The 16,660-nt window shown below is 45.1% G+C and overlaps 1 long non-coding RNA gene across 1 annotated transcript; it reads right to left on the reverse strand.

Annotated features, from left to right (window-relative positions):
- Window positions 1–7,574: 7,574 nt before the first annotated feature.
- Window positions 7,575–16,568, reverse strand: LOC134760380 (uncharacterized). Its single transcript, XR_010137735.1, has 2 exons — window positions 16,412–16,568; window positions 7,575–9,363 (listed from the first exon to the last, which is right to left on the reverse strand). It is a non-coding gene; the product is annotated as an uncharacterized LOC134760380 (long non-coding RNA).
- Window positions 16,569–16,660: the final 92 nt, after the last annotated feature.

Raw genomic sequence — 16,660 nt, forward strand, 5'->3', positions numbered from 1 at the left:
ACAATGTTCTGAAGTCATCACATCTCAATCAAGAAAAAGATATTGAAACAGATGCATTAAGTCAGAAATGTCAGCCTTTAGCGACAATTCTGCAAACATCCAGCACTGGTCATAACATTGGAACTGTTACTAACAATCAGTATGAGGAGCTTCCACAAGAACTCGATATCTTAAAACAGCCAGTTAAGAAAGTGGACGCATGGAAAGAGAAGCTGGTGACCACAGTGCAAAATATGCAGCCGGGAGCAGCCCAATCCCAAGAGGAACTTTGTCAACTTCAGGCAAAGCTTTTAATTGACAGTGATGACGATTCTCAGTGTCAGATGAACCACAGAGATCTGATCCAAAAATATGAAGGGAGTGAAACTCAACTCAAAAACCTGGGGCAGGAGTTAGCACACACGCAGCACAGCATCAGGCAGCTCTGTGACGGCAAGGACAGTCTCTTCCCACAGCTGGATATTTTACCCCAGCTCCCCAGAGAAGCACTTTCTTCACACACCGCAGAATCTCTTCATGCAAGTGAGTCTGCTCTATCAAGTGAGTCTTCTAAATTGCTCCAGCAAGAGATCGAGAAGCTGAGAAAATCACTGCAGGAAAAAGATGCGACCATTAGATCCCTCCAAGGAGACAATCAAAGACTGTCTGATTCCATTGCTGCCATCTCAGAACTAGAAAGAAAAGAACACAAGCAAATGCATTCAGAAATTCAGCAGCTGAAGGAGAAACAAAATGTCTTAGACGGGTTACTTTGGGGAAAAAACCTTTTCATCAGAACCAAAAATAGTCTAATACATTCGTTGAGAGAAAATCTCGCTAAAAAAACGAACAAAAATGAACTTTTGAGGCAGGCAGTGAGAAATCTGAAAAAGAGAATATCAGTTTTAGAAATGAATACAGGTGAACAAAAACAGGACAATGAAAAAATCACAGAAACATCCAGGGAAAAGAAAATAGAATATCAGGAGCAACAAATCAAAGAACTTGAAAAACAAAATGTGGTCCTACAGGAAAGGCTGGATAATTTCCAAAGGAAATGCATACAGTTAGCCAGCAGCACAGAAAGAAAAGTCGACAAACTCCTAATGAGAAACCTCTTCATTAGTTATCTCCACACACCAAAACACAAACAACATGAAGTGTTACAAGCAATGGGAAGCATCCTGGGTGTCACAAGGGAGGAAATGGAGCCGCTGTTTCAGGAAGAGCATGGCACTGCTACCAGGTGGACGACTGGGTGGCTTGAAGGAGGATCAAAAAGTGTCCCTAAAACACCACTGGGGCTGAATTAGCAACCTGCCCTTAATGGTTCTTTTTCAGAACTTTTTGTTAAATTTCTTAAAACAGAATCTCTTTCATCTACTCTTCCAACAAGTCTTCCTCCTCATAATTCTCCAGGAAAGATCGAACTCGCTAAAAATGTACAACAAAGTTTAGGAAACACCCCAGCATCCATACCCAGAGGAGCAGATGCCAGTCCCTGCCCCTCTGCTCTCTCTTAGGAGCCTGGCTGGATTTGGACCTGGTGGGTCAGGGCATCATCTGTCAAATGCTGCTGCAGAGGCTTTGCCTGCATCTGCACCTCCGCTGATGTCACCTGGCCAGAGTGCAGGAGCTGGGCTGATAGGCTGTCAAGGCAACAGATGATTCTCAGAGACTATGAAAGATCAAGCCATGCTGTGTATCTACTTTATCACTAATGGCCTTTTGGAAACAGTCATTTCATTTTCAGTCATACTTTCTTTAAATTTAATAAAACTATTCCAAGGAAAATTTTTAAGTCTCTGAAGGACTGGCCGGGTGCGGTGGCTTATGCCTGTAATCCCAGCACTTTGGGAGACCGAGACGGGTGGATCCCCTGAGGTCAGGAATTCAAGACCAGCCTGGCCAACATGGTGAAATCCCGTCTCTACTAAAAATACAAAAATTAGCTGGGTATGGTGGTGTATGCCTGTAATTCCAGCTACTCGGGAGGTCGAGGCAGGAGAATTGCCTGAACCTGGGAGGCGGAGGTTGCAGTGACCTGAGATCGCGCCACTGCACTCCAGCCTGGGCGACAGAGCGAGACTCCATCTCAAAAGAAAAAAAAAAACTGTAAAGGTATTCACACAAGTTCACACTATGGTTGCTTCTTGTGAGGCTGGGTGTTGGCCAGACTGAGGTTGTGTTTGAGGGATAGTTGAAGTAGTTTTATAATGCTTTCAGTTTTTTATAAGGAGCAGGTATTTTTGTATGCCTTGGGTAATTAAAATATTCACGTGTGTTAAGGATCAAATATTGTAAAATACACGAGTGTATAGTTGGTATATAAGAAAAATAGATGAATGGCAGAAAAGTATAAGTTGCATAAAAATTAAAAAATTTAAAGTTCAGCATGAAGTGACTCACACCTGTAATTCCAGCACTTTGGGAGGCTGAGGAGGATGGATAGCTTGAGCTCAGGATTTCAAGAACAACCTGTGCAACTTGGAGAAACCCTGTTTCCAATTAAAAAAAAAAATAGAAAAATTAGCTAGGTGTGCTGGTGGGCACCTGTAGTCCCAGCTACTCAGGAGGCTGAGGTGGGAAGGTCAAATGAGCCTGGGAGGTCTGGGTTGCCATGAGCCGTGATCACAACACTGCAATCCAGCCTGGGCAACACGGTGACAGCCTGTCTCAAGAAACAAAGAAAAAGAAAAGTAAAAGTTCTGTTTTTTGGCTATGTCCTACTCTTTTCCATTTCCCAGAAAACTATTATTAATCTGTATTTTTCCAGATCTTTTAAAAATATGTGCATGTCTGTATTAATGATAGTATATTATTCTCTGATATGCTTTCTAAAAAAAAATCACTACACTTTGGAGATCTCTTAAAATGTGAATGACTCCATTTTATTCCTTTTAAAAGTGGAATTTCGTCCTATAGATATCCTCCAATTCATTTCAACAGCTCCGATTCATCAGCGTTCAAGCAGTTTGTGCCCCAAATGCTATCAAATGTCTGTGGTCAGCTCCCTTGAGATCAATTTCCTTAAGGGCCCCTCCAAATCTTTATCACTTTCCTCAGGCATGATCATGCCTTCTACCCTCTCGCAGACATTAAAGACCAGCAGTCAAGACCCCCATGCCCCCTGCCTATATCTCACCATCCTCTTTATTCATCTCTACTCCTTCCCTTTTGCTCAGAGGAAAAGGGATCCAGCTTTGCAGTTGAAGGCTAACAGTCCCCTGGGCATTACTCATTCAGACTTCTTTAAAGACCTCATTCTACTGATCTCCCATTCTGCTTTGTCTTTCATCTGTCTCTATCCCTAAGCACACAAGTATGCCCATTTTTCCTCGCACATCACATTCTCCTTTCTGCTCCTCCAGCAACCAACCACTTTATCTGTCTACCTTTCACAGCCAAGCCTCTGAAAGATCACCATCTTGTTGTTCATTGACTTGTTTTTGAAAGCTCTACAAAATCTTGTCTCACTCATGCCCCAGCTATTTTCTGTTAAATCCAATGCATACTCTTTGTTCACTTAACCTTTCCGTAGTGCCTGATAAATATGAAACACCACATCTTCATTCTTTACATTTTCTCTGCATTCTTCATTTTTAATGATACCACTCTCCCCAGATTCCCCTCCTAATGTTAGAACCTTCTTTATAAGTCTCTTTGGCTTATTGTTCTGACACTTTTTTTTTTTTTTTTTTTTTTTGGAGACGGAGTTTTGCTCTTATTGCCCACACTGGAGTACAGTGGCGCAATCTTGGCTCACTGCAACCTCTGCCTCCCAGGTTCAAGCGATTCTCCTGCCTCAACCTCCTGGGTAGCTGGGACTACAGGCGCCCACTACCACGCCCGGCTAATTTTTTGTATTTTTAATAGAGATGGGGTTTCACCATGTTGGCCAGGCTGGTCTGGAACGCCTGACCTCCTGACCTCAGGTGATCTGCCTGCCTTGGCTTCCCGAAGTGTTGGGATTACAGGCGTGAGCCACCGCGCCCGGCCATTCTGACACTTATGTGAATATTCTCCAAGGTACCATCATCAGCTAACAGGATCTTCTTACTCTGCTTGCAGTCTCAGGACAAACTTATCCACTCCCATGATTCAACTTTCACTGGTATGCCAATGACTTCTGAATGTCTATGTCTAACCTCATCCTTCTCCTGATTCCACACTGGTTTATCTAATTGTTTGCTGGATACTTCTCAGGATGTCCATGGGCTTCTCAAAATCAACATGTCTAAAAAGAAACTCAATATATTCCATTATATCCTTATCACCCAAGGATGAGCCCTCAGAATCATGATTGATCTCTCTCTCTCATCCACTGCATATCCAGTGAACGAACAGATATTTTCTAATTCTTTCCTTTTTTCTCCTGTTCCCATGGCAGTGGTCCATTCCTTCCTGTCCCCTGTACCAACTGGTACAGCTGACTCCCTGCTGATCTTGCTGGTTCCACCACTGGCCCCACCTTGAGTCCGTTCACATTGCTGTGAGTGTCCACTTCCTTGGATGAAAATCTGATAATATTACTTCCCTGCTTAAAATTGTATTAAGTTCCCACTGCCTGGAGTCCAACTTTAACAGGATATTCGAGGCCTTGCCTTTTTACCCTTACTCTTTACTGGTGGCCTACAGACTGGTCTCCCCTCAGCCACATCGGACACTTTCTTTCTTTTTTTTTTTTTTTTTCTCATTTTTTTGAGACAGATTCTCTATCACCCAACCTGGAGTGCAGTGGCATGATCTTGGGTCACTGCAACCTCCACCTCCTGGGTTTAAGCGATTCTCGTGCCTTAGCCTTTCAAGTAGCTGAGACTACAGGCATACGCCACTATGCCTGATACATTTTTGTATTTTTAGTAGAGACAAGGTTTCACCATGTTGCCCAGGCTGGTCTTGAACTCCTGGCCTCAAGTGAACCGCCCGCCTCAGCCTCCCAAAGTGCTGGGGGATTATAGGTGTGCCACCGTGCCAGGCCTGAAAATTTACTGACAGGTTCTTAATAGACATTTGTTGACTGGAATTGGTAATTGAATAATTAAATTCATAACTAGACAATTCCATAACAATTAAAAAAAATGACACATACAGAAAACTCATATAAAGAAATACAAATATAAGGACACATTCATTTCCACCTTAATGAAAAAAATTTAAATAGCTAGCAAATTTTTAAAACATACGTAAGCAACTAAGGTAGTGGCAAAAGGCGATATTTATCATGTTGTGTATAATGACATGCATTATAGTGCAGCATCACTTTCTGGAGAATAAATTAAATGATAGCATTATCATCTCAGGAAATTTGGAATTACTGTCAAAAATAAATATTAATTTCCTATAAATGTAGGAATTCTAAAGTCTACAGAATTCATTGGAAAAAAATAATTTAGGTTAGAACAGATATAATCATAACAATGGTGACTACCACATCAGACAGAAGTGACAGCTAGATGACGAAAAGGATAAATCCAGCTCAAACCAGAAAAGCCAGTTGGATGACAATTATGAGTGCAGGTGAGAAACAATGAGCACTTGATGAAGGTAACAGGAAGGACAGCCAGAGAAGGAGAGACTGAGTCAAAAGATAACCAAGGAGGCAGCACTGCCAGATCACAGTAATAGCCAGGGTATAGAAGACAGAGGAGAGGCTGGGCACAGTGGCTCATGCCTATAATCCCAGCACTTTGGGAGGCCAAGGCGGGCGGATCATGAGGTCAACAGATCTAAACCATCCTGGCCAACATGGTGAAACCCTGTCTCTACTAAAAATACAAAAATTAGCTGGGTGTGGTGGCATGCGCCTGTAATCCCAGCTACTTGGGAGGCTGAGGCAGGACAATTGCTTGAACCCAGGAGGTGGAGGTTGCAGTGAGCCAAGATCGCACCACTGCACTCCAGCCTGGAAACAGAGCAAGACTCTGTCTCAAAAAATTTGAAAAAAAAAAGAAAAAAAAAAAAGAGGAGAAACAGCGGGACTGCCAAGTGTATGGTGAGTAACATGAGGGCATTCAATACCCTAGGGCAGGGGTCAGAATACTTCTTATTAAGGGCCAGAGAGTAAATACTATAGAACTTGTGAGTTGTATAGATCACTATTCCAACTAGGCAGCCCTGTTGCTGTAGTGTGTGGCTGTGTTCCAATAAACCTTTTGCATAAAACATGCAATGGGCTAGATTTACCCTGCAGGCCAAAGTTTGGTGACTCATATATGGACTAGGGGACAGAGGGAAACGAAGCCAATTTGAGGATGAAGTTCATGGGTTCAATTTCATTTTATTTTGAAAATTTTTTATAATAAAATGAAAGAATGGAGATGAAATCTCCCTATGTTGCTCAGGCTGGTTTTGAACTCCTGTGCTCAAGCGATTTTCCCGCCTATGAGTTCAAGTTTAGCAGGCCATGTCAGCAGAGACATTCAAGATGGAGATGGCAGCATCACTCTAGGGATGAAGAGATGCCAGCACTGGAAGCATAAAACAGTCATCAGTCATGAGGTGACAGTTTTGGAGCTGAGATAACCCAGGGAAAAGATCTCAGAGGAGACGAAGGACATCTTTCTCTCCCAATATAAAGACAGATACCTAATGTTACTTCAGATCACTATGGCCCTGGAAAGGTAGAAACATTACAATCTAACCTTTTTTTTTATTTTTTTGAGATGGAGTCTTGCTCTGTCACCCAGGCTGGAGTACAGTGGCACGATCTTGGCTCACTGCACGCTCCGCCTCCCGGGTTCATGTCATTCTCCTGACTCAGCCTCCCCAGCAGCTGGAACTACAAGCGCCTGCCACCACGCCTGGTCAATTTTTTTTTTTTGCATTTTTTTTAGTAGAGACGGGGTTTCACCGTGTTAGCCAGGATGATCTTGATCTCCTGACCTCGTGATCTGCCCGCCTCGGCCTCCCAAAGTGCTGGGATTACAGGTGTGAGCCACCGCACCCAGCTACAATCTAAACTTTTTAAACTCCTACTTTTACTATATCTATATCTATCTATCTATCTATCTATCTATCTATCTATCTATCTATCATCTATCTATCTATAGAGAGAGGTGGGGTCTCGCTATATTGACCAGGCTAGTCTCAAACTCCTGGCCTCAAGCGATCCTCCCATCTTGGCCTCCCAGCGTGCTAGGATTACAGGCATGAGCCACAGTGCCTGGCCACTAAACTACTTTTAAGGAGGGCTCCTATTTTTAAAGTGGGGCTTTCATTTCCTTTTCCAAGATAAAAAAATTTAAAGTTTCAAATTTGTAGATAAGAAGGAAACTTCCCACTGGCCAGAAAATGAGGCAGGTCTAAAATAAAGTGACTATCAAGTTGTCTAGGTTTTGTTTGTTTTTTGTTTTTTTGAGATGGAGTTTCGCTCTTGTTGCCCAGGCTGGAGTGCAATGGCACGATCTCGGCTCACTGCAACCTCTGCCTCCCAGGTTCAAGTGATTCTCCTGCCTCAGCCTCCCGAGTAGCTGGGATTACAAGCATGTGCCACCACGCCCTGCTAATTTTTTGTATTTTTAGTAGAAATGGGGTTTCTCCATATTGGTCAGGCTGGTCTCAAACTCCCGACCTCAGGTGATCCACCCACCTTGGCCTGTCTAGGTTTTTTTATTATGAAATATTTTATACACAAAAACCATATAGCATATATATGGGGCGTAATGAATAATTACAAAACATATGTATCCATCCACATCTAAAGAAGTAATTAATTATCAACAACACTGACAACTTTTCATACCATCGGCATTAATCTGCAAACCAGAAGTAAAGCAGGCAGGCTGCAGCCAGATAAAACCTGCAGATATGTTTTATTTGGCTAATACAGTGGGTTTCTTTTTTCTTTTTGGTTGCCAATATTTAAATATCAAGAAACTTCACATGGAATTCAGCATTCTGGAGTATCATTAAAAATGGAAGATGAGGCTTCACTACTCCCACATTCCCCATGGCAATAAGTGGCCATGTTCCCCTTTGAATGAACACGTACAGTCCCCCCATTCCCTACTGTCCTATACCCGCCTCCCACTTATTTATTTTACTGGCCTTTGCACTTGAGTTTGTGACCCCTGCTTATACAATATAACTGTGGTTTCCAACCTTTTGGAATATGGAAAATATTCTTTAAAGTAAAAAAATTTCACAGACTCTCAATAGGTACTTATACTAAGACAGGTCCACAATCCCTATCTACCATTTTGAAATCCAAAAAGCTCTACAAAATAAGTTTTTTTGTAACTTATTTGGCAACAAAAGTTGACCTGAGTTGACACGAAGCTATGTATAATCTTTACGCATCCATGAGGTGTGAAAATATTCATACATTTCGCTATAGTAACAATAATATGTTTGACTATCGGGTGTTGTCCCAGAGCCCACAGCATTATATAACCACATCATATGTGCATTATTACTTTTAGAAAAATCTGAAACAATCTGAATTATGAAAGTTATCTGACCCCAAAACTTCCAAATAAGAGACTGTGGCTCTATTGTACTTTTAATATCTAACTTTAAGGAAAGACACATACACCAAGCAGAAAGGAGTATGATTTTTTTGAGTCGGAGTCTCACTCTGTTACCCAGGCTGGAGCGCAGTGGCGAGATCTTGGCTCACTGCAACCTCTGCCTCCTGGGTTCAAGCGATTCTTCTGCCTCAGCCTCCGGAGGAGCTGGGACTACAGGCGCCTGCCACCACACCGGCTCATTTTCGTATTTTTAGTAGAGACAGGGTTTTACCATGTTGGCCAGGCTAGTCTCAAACTCCTGACCTCAAGTGATCTGCTCGCCTCTGCCTCCCAAAGTGCTGGGATTACAGAAGTGAGCCACTGCGCCTGGCCAGGAGTAAGATATTTTAAAATGGATTTGTACTTCATTAATTACTATGGCATCTCCAACATCTGAGAAAGGGAAATAGAATGATATAGGCAAAACATCCTGTTGTCTGACAGAAACATGTAAACTACATAATAAGGCCATGAAAGCTTAGATTGAAAAGAAGCTGCAATGACACGGGATTTCTTTCCACCCCTGCTCTATGCAGAGGTTGATGGAATCCACTCAGACTGAAGCAAAGCACACATTACCTACCCCTTCTCAGAAATACTGTTCAGAGTTCCCCTAGAAAAGGCAGAGTGAAGATCAGTGGGAGGAAAAGGACACAGTGGAGTGGGTGAGGGATGCAGAATGTTACTGCTGGCAACGTAAGGATAAGGTTTGTGATCATTAAATACAGGCAGGGCTGACTCGAGGAAGTGAGATGAGATTCATTCAATGCAACAGCAGGGGACTGTTCCGGGATCAGCAGGTAAAGACGCATTTTGACTCTGAGAATTCAGCGAGGTAGTGAGTCCTCAACTCCTGGAGAAGGTCATTAGATCTCTGTAATGAGAATTTACAGCTGTTTCAGAATCAGAAACCTGGGTTTGGGTCCATAGCTCTGTCATTTACTAGCTCGATGACCCCTTTAATCTCTGGCATCCTCTGTTAAATCAGGAATAAATAACATAACGTCTGAGGCTTGTTGTGAGAAAGGAGTGAGATAAATGTATGCAAAGTACCTAGCCCTGCACCTTCATCAGCACAGATGTTTAATAAACATTCATCCTTCCCTGGTGAAGAGGCAGCCCAGTTCCTGTACTCAAAATGACATGAGATCCACCATTTAGAAGCACTGATACAACCGGGTGCGGTGGCTCACGCTTATAATCCTAGCACTTTTGGAGGCCAAGGCGGGCGGATCACAAGGTCAGGAGATCAAAACCATCTTGGCTGACACAGTTAAACCCCGTCTCTACTAAAAATACAAAAAATTAGCCGGGTGTGGTGGTGGGCGCCTATAGTGCCAGCTACTCGGGAGACTGAGGCAGGAGAATGCAACCTTGCACGCAGAGCCTGCAGTGAGCCAAGATCTCACCACTGCACTCCAGCCTGGGCGACAGACTCCATCTCCCAAAAAAAAAAAAACCCGATTCAAGTCTCGCCTCAGCCACTTAGTAGCTGTGTCATTTGGCAAGTTACGTTTTCTTCTTTCTAAGAAAGAAGTGATCATTGTCAGTAGGCGAGAACCAAGCCAGGAGGTTTAGCACAGCACTTTGTAAACCAAACCACCATAGAAATGTTGATGAGTATTACTATTAGACCTTTTAAAGATTTCAGTTAAGGGGCTGGGTGCAGTGGCTCACGCCTATAATTCCAGCACTTTGTGAGGCCGAGGTGGGCGGATCACTTGAGGCCAGGAGTTCGAGACCAGCCTGGCAAACATGGTGAAACCTTGTCTCTAATAAAAATACAAAAACTAGCCAGGCGTTATGGCGGGTGCCTGTAGTGCCAGCTACTTGGGAGGCTGAGGCAGGAGAATCATTTGAACCTGGGCGGTAGAGGTTGCAGTGGGCTGAGATGGCACCACTGCACTCCAGCCTGGGTGACAGAGCGAGACTCTGTCTCAAAAAAGAAAAAGATTTCAGTAAAGGGAATGATGAGCTGCTCTTCAACAAATGCAAATAACTGAAAATGCTGAAAATGTAGTAATATCAGGGTACATTACAGGGAAAAATAAAATAACAAAAACTGTTAATTTCTGAGTACTTCCAGACAAGCAGTTGCCAACTGGTGACCCACATATTTTGTTTAGTTCCATGGAGTGTAAGGGTAGTTGCTTAATGCAGATTTCAGGCCCTTCTTGAAAATTACAAAGGTGGACCACACTGGGCCTAGAGCCACTTTGCTAGGTCCTGGTCCTCCAGGTCCCGTGAGACCCTTATCTGGCCCAAGTCACTGATTTTACTAGCCTGGCCCTCTAGGAATTTGCGTTTGCATCCTTGGCTTTCTAAAAACAACTATCTGGAAAAGCAGTTGGACCTCCAGAGGAAACTTCGATCACTGAAGAAATCAACACCGCATGACACACTCTCCACCAGAGCCTAGGCACTATGCTCTCTTAGTTATGTTCCTCAAATTCCTTCTGTTTCACACTTTCTCCTCATACCTTCAAGCTCCTCATCCCAGTGTATTCTTTTCTCCCTATTTGGGTTATCACTTCTCCCAAAATACCAACTGTATCCACTGGATTATCTGCATCTAAGGGTTTTTAAGAAACAGTAACTTATCTTTTAGGCCGGGCGCAGTCGCTCATGCCTGTAATCCCAGCACTTTGGGAGGCCAAGGTGGGCAGATCATGAGGTCAGGAGATCAAGACCATCCTGGCCAACATGGTGAAACCCCGCCTCTACTAAAAATACAAAAACCAGTCGGGCTTGGTGGTGCACACCACGCCTGTAGTCCCAGCTACTTGGGAGGGTGAGGAGCAGAATTGCTTGAACCCGGGAGGTGGAGGCTGCAGTGAGCTGAGATTACGCCACTGCACTCTAGCCTGGGCGACAGAGCGAGACTCTGTCTTAAAAAAAAGAAAACAGTAACTTACCTTTTTTCAGCAGGACTACGAAAGGCACACCATGACCTTTATTGCTCGCCTGATTACCATCCATTCTCCCCGCCTGCTGGTGACAGTGCCCCAGTTTACCTTAGGGAACCAGCACTCCTCCACCTCAGTCCATATGGCTTGAGTGGTGCTGACTCAAGTCCATTTCTGGGGAAAGGTATAGGACCCAGAATAATTCAGAGCTGACCCTAGGACTCTGTCACAGTGACTGGGAGAAGAGTTTTCTTTCCCTCTGGAACTTGCAAGACTGGGGACTCTCCCAGTGGACTGTCTCTCTTTGGACCTGCCCAAAGAGTGAAACCCCTGGATGTGGCCAAATCTGCAGCCACACTACTCTTGGACTCTTGTGATTACTTAGGAGACAACTAATTCCTATCTTTGCTTGAGGAAGTTTTAGGTTTTCTTTATGGCCAAGAGACCTAATCAATACTAGTATTTGAAAGCAGTGTTTAAAGACGAAAGACAAAGTCTCTGCTCAGATTTTTCATCTCTGGGTAGCTTTTGTTACCTCCCTCCATCTAATGACAGCTAGGTTTTGTTCAGTGCATTAGGTATCCCTCCATAAGCACACATCTTCCGTATATAAATTATTTTTGTTTGCCTGTGTTTCTTTTCAAGCATTCAAGCAGTACCAAAGGAACATGGAGAAGCAGCTGTCTCCAAATCCAAGAGGAAGAAGACTTTTTAAACTGGCACAAGGTGTCTCCCAATTCTAAATTTCTAAATGTCAAGAACTTGCAGCAGCAGTCAAGTTTCTAGGAATCCTGGTTTTTGAGACTGCACCACCTCCGAATTCCCTCGCAGGCGTTCTGAAATTCACTAAGCAAATCCGACTGGCTTTCATATATCCCTTTATTTCTTGCTACCATGCACTTAAAGGACTCCCAACAGCGGGTCAACCCGGAAAGTCTGACAATGCTGCCCCCCACAGCACAGCGCTCGTCACAGCGTTAGGGACAGAAGTCATCGGAGTTTTAGCACAGGGCAGCGGTCCCAGGCTGGCTGTGTCCTCCGGAAGAGAGGAGAAGGATCGGGTGTAGTCCTCGCAGGGCAATGCTCGCCGGGGTAGGGACAATGGGCAGGGGGCACCCGAGGGGTTGCTACAGAGGAGGCAGCGGCCCGTCCCAGCTGGTCGCCAAGGATCAGGGGGCGATTGAGCGGCAGCTGGCGTCCCGCTGGCCTCGGGCTGGGCTGTGGTCCGGTCCGGAGCCGACCCGCCCATAGTCAGGTCGGCCACCTGCTAATGAGGTTGAACTGCTTCTTCACGGCAGCGGCGGCGGCAGCCCGTGGGGCGCCGCCTGGCAGGCAGGGCTACACCCAGACGGCTCCTACATGGCTTCATAGCTGAGGTGACCGGCGGCGGCGACAACGACGCCTGCTGTAGCTACCCGGGCCATTGACCTCGCTCTCCGCGTCACTTCCGGCGCGCCGTCCACCCGCCCTCTGGGCCGACCGTTCGGGGCCGAGGCCAGCCGAGCCGAGCCGAGCTGGACCGATCGGAGCCGAGCCTAGACGAGCCCGATCTGGCAAAGATCGCGATGACCAGGGCGCAGAGCAAAGTGGCCTCTGCGTGACTTTACCCCAGCCCTTGGTACCTCAGGTTCAGCGACGCCATCCACCTGCCCTCTGGCAGATGGTGGCTGAGAGGTCCTTGAAACAGGCAGAACATATTAGACAAAACTATAATAGTCAAATATTTACCACATTGAAATTTAGTGGGATTCCCATGTATTTTAAGGGTCCCCTCCACTCTTCCAAATTCCAAGTCACGTGGTTTTCATCTCCATCAGATCACTCGTGGTGTGGATCTTCGGGGAAGTTATGGGGAAAGGGAGACCAGCAGCCTGCCCCGTGGGTGGCCATCCTCCTCCCCACGGGAGTGCCAGGCAATCTCCCCAGTGCTGGGGTCCACTCCCGGTAAGTACATTTTGTTTAGGGTCCAGCTGGGGCCATTGAGCCCCTTGACCGAATGCAAGCAACACTGCGAAACAAAGCCCAGGGTTGTCAGTTTGGAGTTTTCCATCGGGAGAGAAGTTGAACAACAAATGCCATTCCCTGTCCATTTTATTTTTTGCATCATCAGGGACTAGGCCACTGACTGCCAGGGATGTGCATTTCTTAGGGGTCAGGAGAACAGAGAGCAGCAGCAGGGCAACAGTGCCACAGGAAACATCACTACCCTTGCTTGAACAATTACTGTTAGGACACAGGCAGGGAGCCATTCCTAAATCTTCCTGGGGTGATGGGTGATGGTCTCCTTCCTTGCCACAAACAACGCAAAGGATTGTTTCCAGGACTGGGCTGGCGGCACACTTTCCTAACAGTGTCTCTATGGCTGTCCCAAGCAGCTAGTGATGGTCACAAGGCTAGACGCAGTGACCAAAAAGTTCTAACACGAACATCAGTGAGTGGAACTCAAGCACCCACCGGTTAGGATGTTGTGTTGCTGCTGCCCCCAGGTGGGAGCCTCAGAGACCACGTGGCGGACACACAGGCCACACCTGATGGCACCTCCCAGGTTCAAGTGTGGCAAAAAAGAGAGCTCTGCTAATAAACTGAGCAACTTCCATTCAACTCCTGGGATTCATTCTGATTGGAACAACCTGGTTAGCCCTTCCCCCAATCCCCACCACCCTCTGAAGCATGGCAAGGTGATTTTGGGTGCCAATTGGCCAGACCTTGGCAAGTTTCCACCCCTAGAGTCAGGCAAGGAGCCTTGCTTTTTTTTCTTTTTCTTTTTTTTTTTTTCGAGACAGACTTTCGCTCTTGTCACCCAGGTTGGAGTGCAGTGGCACGATCTCGGCTCACTGCAACCTCTGCCTCCTGGGTTCAAGCGATTCTTTTGCCTCACAGCCTCCCAAGTAGCTGGGACTACAGGCACGCACCACCATGCCCAGCCATTTTTTGTGTTTTTAGTAGAGATGGAGTTTCACCATGTTGGCCAGGCTGGTCTTGAACTCCTGACCTCGTGATCCACCCGCCTCGGCCTCCCAAAGTGCTGGGATTACAGGCGTGAGCCACCACGCCCAGTCCACTCTAGCTATTTTTTTAATAGAAGAAAGAGATACTGGAGAGCCAAAGCAACAATTGTCCATTGTAGCCTTTTGGGGAGAGATTCCATGGTGAATGCCTAACTTTTGGCCTACAATATTAATGTCCAAGAGCTTTTACACTTCCACGACTCTTCTCTTGACTTTGTCAAAAGATGCAGTCTAGTTGGCAGTGAACTTTCTCTGGCTAGGATATGGCTCAAAGACTACCCCAGCATTGTCTCTTGCATTAAGGTATCATTTAGCCTGAGATGGCTAAGCTTGCAATCTCCGGACTCCACTCTGTCATAAACTTTCAGACCCTCAACCAGGAACTTACATGGAATGAGCTGGCCCTGGAGGTCAGCTGGAAGAAGACTTTGAGATGACCAAATTCCTCTGAATCACCAGCTATTTTGAATCAAAGGCTCATCCAACAACAAAAGTGTATAAACCCATCTGCCTCTGCCTTCTTCCAGTCACCCTCAGTCTCACTGTCCTGACCTTACTATCCACTAACACCCATGGAATGTGGACACTGCTAAGCTGGGAGACGATGCTTGTGCAATAGTTTGTATTATCCTTTTGGCAAAGGACCACTCCAAGAAAATGGTGTATTTCATTCCATCAGCACTCCCCCTGGCAAAGCTCTCCACCCTTAGTCATTCCCCTGTTGTCATTTCTACTGTGGCTGTCAATGAGATCTTGTGCCTCCATTAGAATACTGAGCTAGCATTTGATATTTGACCTCACTCCAAGGTGTGTATTCTGAGTTTCTGTTGTTTATTTTCCTTTTAAAAAAATGAGTGCAATTCAAAGTTCTTAAAGTATATCTGTTCCCTGCTTCCAACAACTGACAGATAACAAAATGGAATATACAAACACATTTTTAATTTATAATGTATATTAAACATTATTATACATATACAACTTACAAGTGTTGCTTCTGGCTGGATTCTCTGCCCATCGCCCGAACACTGAGGATTCTGCTAGTTGTTCTGCCCTGAATTAATTATAGCTATACAATTTCATGACCAGCAAGAAACCAGGCGACTTCCCCAGTACATCTTGAATTTATACATATATTTTGTACTCGATTTAGTACAAAATAAATCCAGAACATCTTGAATATGCCTCATAATGAAACAGACACACGTGAACCCACTCCCACGTGACAAACTGAGGATGTGTCTATGTGCTCCTTCCCTGCCTCTCCCTCCCCCTCTTGTGTGCTACCCTCCCGGCTCCCTAAAGATCACCAATATCCTGATTCTTTTTTTTTTTCCCTCATGTCTTGCCTTTTCTGTACAGTATTTTACCATATATGTATGTTTCTCTAAACAACATTAGTTTTACTTGGTTTGAACTTTACGAAAGTGTTGTTAGACTTCCTTCTTTCACTGAACATCGTGTTTCTGAGATTCAGCCATTGATGCTGCTACCTGGTAGCTCTAGTTCATTTATGATCACTGCTACATGGCTTCCTATTGTATTACTTTTCCACACACTACTTCCCTCACTACATTTCTTTTCTTTCTTTCATTTATTTTTTTGAGACGGAGTCTCGCTCTGTCGCTCAGGACGGAATGCAGTGGCGCCACATAGGCTTACTGCAACCTCCACCTCCCGGGTTCAAGCGATTCTCCTGCCTCAGCCTCCTGAGTAGCCAGGACTAAGGCGGCCGCCACCACGCCCGGCTAATTTTTGTACTTTTAGCAACAACGGTGTTTCACTATGTTGGCTAGGCTGGTCTCGAACTCCTGACCTCAGGTGATCCGCCCGCCTCGGCTTCCCACAGTGCTGGGATTACAGGAGTGAGCCACTACGCCCGCCCCACTCACTACATTTCAAAGGCAATTTTGGGTGCAAAGCCCTCAGCACAGTCGCTGGCAGAGTCAGCACACAACAAAATTTTGTAAAATTGAATGACACTGAGCCCGGACTGAATGTAACAACTTACACATGTTGCTTCTGGCTGTATTCTCTGCCCTTTGCCCGAACGCTGAGGATTCTGCTAGCTGTTCCGTCCTGAGTTAATTATAGCTATAAAATTTCGCGACCAGCAAGCAGAAACCCGGCGACTTCTCCAGGCACCTAAGACTACACTTCCCAGAAAGGATTGCGATACTCTGTTACTGTTTAGTTTCTTTTTCCTATCGTCAAATTTCCGGGTTATGTGGGCGGTGCCAAAATAATTATCCAATGAGCA

Source organism: Pongo abelii, chromosome 18 (assembly GCF_028885655.2).
Source record: "Pongo abelii isolate AG06213 chromosome 18, NHGRI_mPonAbe1-v2.0_pri, whole genome shotgun sequence".
Classification (NCBI taxonomy): domain Eukaryota; kingdom Metazoa; phylum Chordata; class Mammalia; order Primates; family Hominidae; genus Pongo; species Pongo abelii.